Below are 6,000 nucleotides of genomic sequence, written 5' to 3'. Positions count from 1 at the left end.
CAAAAGCAGAGATACTTTTAAAGTTTGCTTACAGGTTAATTTTATTTTTATGAACCTCCAAAGAGCTAAATCTTTTAGCGATGGACCGGTCCATAGCTTGGTTGTGGTGGTGGTTACACAGCTATATGCGTTTGTCAAAACTCATAGTGCTGGACGCTGAAAAGTGTGAATTTTGCTGTATGTAAATGATACCTCTCTCTTCCCCATTTTTCTTCTCAAAAATGACCCCACTGGTATTTAAAACTGAAATAATCAGTAATAATCTTGGACAGGTTTTTCTTACTATTTTAAGTGAATGTATTTAACTGAAGAGTGTAGCAAAATAGAAGCAGCTTTACTTTCCACGGTTAAAATTTGTCAAGACTTGCTTGCGCCATAATATATTGTGTTTATACAGGCTACTATTCGTGCAGTCCTGCCTTACCAAATGAGTCCCCAGGGTTGCTGTGATCGACATTTTGGTAAAGTTCCAGCAATTTAAGGAGTTTTTCCCTGGCCCAGGAAACTAGTTTGCAAAGCCGACTTCTCGAACAGCTACGGAGCAGCCTCTTTACTGGGATCCCGAGCAACTTTGGTTTTCAGGCTTCTGCCCTTTCCTGTCTGCCCTCCTTTTCCTCTCTTTATTCAAAATTGTAAGTTAATATCTGAAATGAAACTAGTCTGAACGAGTAAAATGGTTGCTGCATCTCATCTCTTCTCATTTGCTGACAGCTCTCAGTGCTTTTTTCCTTGAATAGGAATGATGTTGGACTTGAAAGTTAAAACATTTCTGCCTATATGTGCTGTAGAAATGAAGGTTTCTGTTCGTTTGTGTCAATAAGAAAGTAACGGTTATGGAGTTCCTCTTCTATATGGTGAACTTAGGCCACGTTTTAAATGATGGCTAAACCTTTGCTTTAGAAGCCACTGGGGACTGAGAAAACTGTGAAGGTTGTACTCAAATATTTTTCCATTCTGAAGTTCAACCATTGGAAACTCTTTAAGTTTTGAGAGCTCTGATAATCAGTCACAACAGCCTCCTTAAAGCTTGATGCTCTCATATCTAGAAGAGACTGACAAGATGACAGCTAGAGGAAAGTGTCAACATTAGCACAACAGAGGCCTGCTCATAGTCAGTAGTAGATGATTATTGAATTCACTGAAAACCAGGTAGAGAGTTTGTGCTGCTTGGAATTTTAGTAAAAATAGAGTAAAAAATCTTGCCTCCTGGCTCAGAGTTACTTGCATTCTTCTTTACTACATGTCAGTTTAGTTTGAGGCTTTCCAGGTCTCTTAAAATGTTTGAATTACATCATCTCCTTTTTTCTTATCACCAATCTGAAGTAGCTTTTAGAAATGTAACTAATAATACTGTATCTTTTTTTGTATAGCTTGATGAATCTCTTTCACTGGAAGGTTTTTTTATCTTTAGAAACTGGTTTGTCTGTCCCTGGCTGCTGTGCATGGTGCTTCTGTTGGGGCTTGGGGGGAAGAGTTCCAAGTGTGTTTCCTCTCCTTATACCCAAGTCGTGGGAATGGAGCCTAGATTTTGTTCGCCCACAGAGGAAGAAGAGTTATTTATTGCTGTGGCATTAAACAGTTTTAACAGAACAGTGAATATATCTTTATTCTTATGTTACTTTGGAAGTTGCTTGTGGCCAATTATTTGTTTTCTCCATTAGCTAGTATTTTATTTGGGCCCATTAATTTATCGGTGAAGAATATTTTGATTTGCTATGCATCCTTTTTTCTCCTGCTATGGTCATAGCAGTGTTAATCTTAGATATCAGTTCATCCTGAGTCATATTTAACCAATTCAGAGTATTAGACTAAAGATTCCTTGCTTTTAAATTTTTCTAGTTTTCACTTTTGTTGCATTTACAGGTGTACCTTACTTGGCAAAATTGACTTCTGCATATTGGATTTTCTTATATTATCTCATTTTCCTATTTTTAAAATTGGGGATGTTAAATATTTTGATCTACAAATATAATTAATTTACATAATGTTTATTCTCAAACTAAAAATTTCTAACAAAATAATACACATGGTATATTTTTCTATTACAAAGGAGTTGAGATTTTTTTTTTTTTAGGTCACTTAGTAGTCTTATGGGAAAAAAGCTTAGCAGAATTGGAAAGATTAGAAGTTCTGCTTTTTGTTGTTAAATTCATCCAGTAACTGAAGCCAGTGATTAGTTATGTGGACTCCATTTCCATTTGGGAGTTTCCTCTGTTTTAGAAATAAACAGATGGTAAAACGAGAGGTACGGACACAGGTATTGACAGTTTTCAATGGAAGTAAATTTGAATGGAAGAAAAATGATTCCAAATGATTATAAAATTCAAATACTAAAGTTAAGGCTTTGAAATTCTTTCTTTTTTTTTAAGTACTTTCCGAGTAGAAGTTATTTAATAATCAGGATAAGTCTAAGCACTCTTGGCTGACAATGGAAGACAAATCGGACTTTAAAGTTAAGATTTCAAAAGGGATCTAAGTGATACTGATTTACTAAGCCAAAGTAAAATTTTAACCTTTTACATGCGTAGTCTCAGTAATGGGGGTGCGGAGGGAGAGGAGGACAGAGGGACAGAGCAGGAAGAAATGCCTTCATTATTTTTTAGAAGGAATAAAACATTGTCTAGAGAATGTAGATAATCAGATGTCTGCATAGACTCTTAATAAACACACATTATTTTAGGCTTATTGCCCACGATCCTGAGTTTCACTTTCCACTTTGTTTACGGTACACTTCATTAGAACTTAATAAGGTCTAAAAAATCCTATGAGTAAGTGGTTTAAAGGTTTCAGTCTCAGAAAATAGACGTGACACTTCAATATCAATAGTTTTCTGTTAAGCACAGTTAAGAGAAGGTAAGGATTAGTGTTGAAAAATACTCATTAAAGTTGCTTTCACCATAAAATATTTACTAATGACTAATGAAGTTTTTCCTTTGTTGATTGTAATGATTTAGCCTTGCTACATGCTGTGGTCACCTAGGCGGTTTCTGCAGTTTTTCCACCTATGACAAAAGTGTGGCATTGCAGAGATTGGTGTGGGATTTGTAGGATTGTGGGGAAGCTCGTTTGGAACTTTTGCTTGTGTCCCAAATTTAAGCTGAGGCCACTCCTGGGGTTTTGGACTAGGCCAGCAATATGGCTCTTTATTTTTAAAAGACCAAAGAAATAAAACCTTTACATGGTATATTTTACTACTGTGTGGGAATACCGTTATTTTGAACTTTAGAGCCTTCATCAGTGTGTTGGTTTTGACTGAATCCGTTAAATATTATTATCAGTAAAGTTTGCCCTCTGGGTGTGCTGGTGAAGCTATGCCAGCAACCGAGGCTGACATCTTATATAAATTAATTAACCTCTCTAAACTTCAGTTTTCTCATCTGTAAAGTGGGCATAATATCTGTCTTTATCAGTTGTGTAAAATGCTTACCTGAGTTCCTGATAGAATAAATGCCCAAATGATGCAGTTATGATGAAGATGATCATGTTGGGGACCTGCCACAGGACATTGTATGTAGCAGAGATGACATCGTTTTAGCAGCCTAGAAACAGACAACATGATGGTTAGCATGAATAGTTGCATTTAGGTTCAAAACCTCAGTTGTTTAATATAGCGCATCTATCTGGCTGAAGATCAGTTTGTGTAACACGGGGTTTTAGCTGATTAGCATCTTATCATAAACAGCTGTCTCATCTTTGCATTTCAGATTAGATACTCAAGAAATGTGCCCTGAATGAATGTGTGAAGTCACTAGTTCACTTGGCTCGTAGAGAAGCTAGGGCAGACTTAGGTATATTGGTAAAATCTCCTTGAGTGTAGTTCTAGGAAGGCAGTGGTCCCACTGAGCTGTGCCCCTCTCAGAGCACATCTGAAGGGTTTTGTTGACTTAGAAGAAAAACATTCATTGAAGTATAATATACCTAAGTGGATTCTTTCACTTTAGAGAAGTACGTGGTGAGGGGCATGTTAAATCTGGAGAAGAGAAGACTTTGAGGGGGACACAAAGCTGTCTTCAAAATTTTGAAGGGTTGTCAGTTCTCTTCTAAAGGCAGAATTGGGGCGGGTCATAGAGGATTAGGAACTTTCCAACAGTGTAGTGCCGGAGTGGCTCACAAAACAGAGACGCTGCCGTGGCGGTGGACCATCAGCAGCTGGCGGCCGCAGGAGGGTCTGTTGGGAGCAGATGAGCAACCAGCAGCAGCTTTGGTCTGTCCAGCCAGCCGCAGGTGGTGCATTTGGTACCAGGAGTGGCGTGCCCCGCCCTGCCTCTCTCACGGGGTTTTCAGACTTGAATTTGGCAGTGGATAGCAAGGCGCTTGGACAGCCGTAACTGCTCCATTACATTAGATTTCGCTATTTTAAGTGTATGTGGGGTTGACGGTTAATACAGATAACCCCAAAGATCTTTTCCAATTCTGATATTCCGCAATTCTAGAATCCTTATGTGGGTGGTTTGAAGGTAATTTCTTGACAGATTACAGCTGTTCCTTCACACTTACCATTTTTCTTTTTTATTTTAGAAAGATATAATAGGAAATGATTATTCATGATACCAAATGATTCTTTGCTTTATGAAAGGTTTTTTTGGGCTTCCTTTAAATAGGAACCTCATTTTAATTTAAGTGTGTTTACAGTTTAATTCAACGGTGTTTTAAAACTAAAACTATTACGTATTGAAAAGTCAATCAGAACTAGTTTAAGCTTATCTAAAATTATGTATAAATTAGTGGAAATTTAGCAAAAAACATCGTAGAAAGCAAGAAACATCTGTATTTTTTTAAAATCTCAAGGTTGTATAATTCTATATCTATCTCTCTATCTTCTTCTATCTATGACAGGCCAAACTCTTGTATATAAAGATTGAAATTTGTGGCGCAGTGGTTAAGTGCTCACGTTCCACTTAAGCGGCCTGGGGTTTGCTGGTTCAGATCCCAGGTGCAGACATGGCACCCTGCTTGGCAAGCCATGCTGTGGCAGGCGTCCCACATATAAAGTAGAGGAGGGTGGGCATGGGTGTTAGCTAAGGGCCAGTCTTCCTCAGCAAAAAAAAAAAAAAAAAGAAGAGGATTGGCGGCAGATGTTAGTTTAGGGCTAATCTTCCTCAAAAAAAATAAAAAAGACTAATAATAAAGATTGAAATTTTACTTACATGCAACTTAGAGGTCCATATTCTTCCTAATACTTAAGTAGCTAGAGTTGAAATTAATTCCACCTTCTCACATGCCTGCTTGCTTAGACTTCTTGGTACTTTTGAGTTGTGGCACGTCAGTACCTCCTTAGATAGAGATTGGGATGATGGGTGCTAGTTAGCCACTTGAACTAGTGTAAGTTAGTATGGCTTGACCCTACTGCTAGGCCCTGGTCCTGTGCGACGAGAGAATATGTTTCCAGTACACACTAGTTTCAGTTAACATGCTACCACGCAATGCAAGGACTATATGTGCCTTATCAGTTTCTGTAGGAGAGAAAACATCGCAGTTAAATACTTTTTAATTTGGGGATGCTTTCATTTTCCTAAGCCATCGTCCTGTAATTTGTGTATTTAATTCAGAATGTAGTAATCTGATCCTAATGGCCTGCAAAATATTTTAGTGAGATTCTTTTCTTCCTACACAAAGATTAGGCAGGCTCTCACACTGCCTTCAAGTGCATTTTACAGCTGGGCACCTGAGGTAGAAGGACGCCATAGATCGTTCTCTCCTTTAGTCAATCCAGCTGTAAAGTTGGGTGGAGGCAGGATACATTGAAAACCAGATGCTGGGATTGAGCAGAGGTTTCCTGGATAAATTGCCAAATAACTGTAATCAAAAGTGTTTATTCTAGTTGTATTTAGTTGAAAGCAACTCAGGAAAAATACATGTATACATCCTTTCCATTTAGAATTTTTGGGAAAAAACCACACAGCTGAATTCTGTCTCAATCTCTTCAGTATGTGTGAACTATACTTTGTAAAAATGGGTTAAGTATCCAGTGCCCTCCTTCACCCCCCATCAGCCAAGTTC

General features: G+C 38.0%; 1 protein-coding gene across 2 annotated transcripts in view; it reads left to right on the top strand.

Annotated features, from left to right (window-relative positions):
* The window catches only part of SETD3 (SET domain containing 3, actin histidine methyltransferase), a 74,236-nt gene that overhangs the window by 655 nt on the left and 67,581 nt on the right, over window positions 1-6,000 (top strand). The window lies entirely within an intron of this gene.

Source organism: Equus quagga, chromosome 20 (assembly GCF_021613505.1).
Source record: "Equus quagga isolate Etosha38 chromosome 20, UCLA_HA_Equagga_1.0, whole genome shotgun sequence".
Taxonomy (NCBI): domain Eukaryota; kingdom Metazoa; phylum Chordata; class Mammalia; order Perissodactyla; family Equidae; genus Equus; species Equus quagga.
The sequence above is the reverse complement of the archived record's forward strand: the minus strand, read 5'-3'. Positions and strand labels throughout refer to the sequence as shown.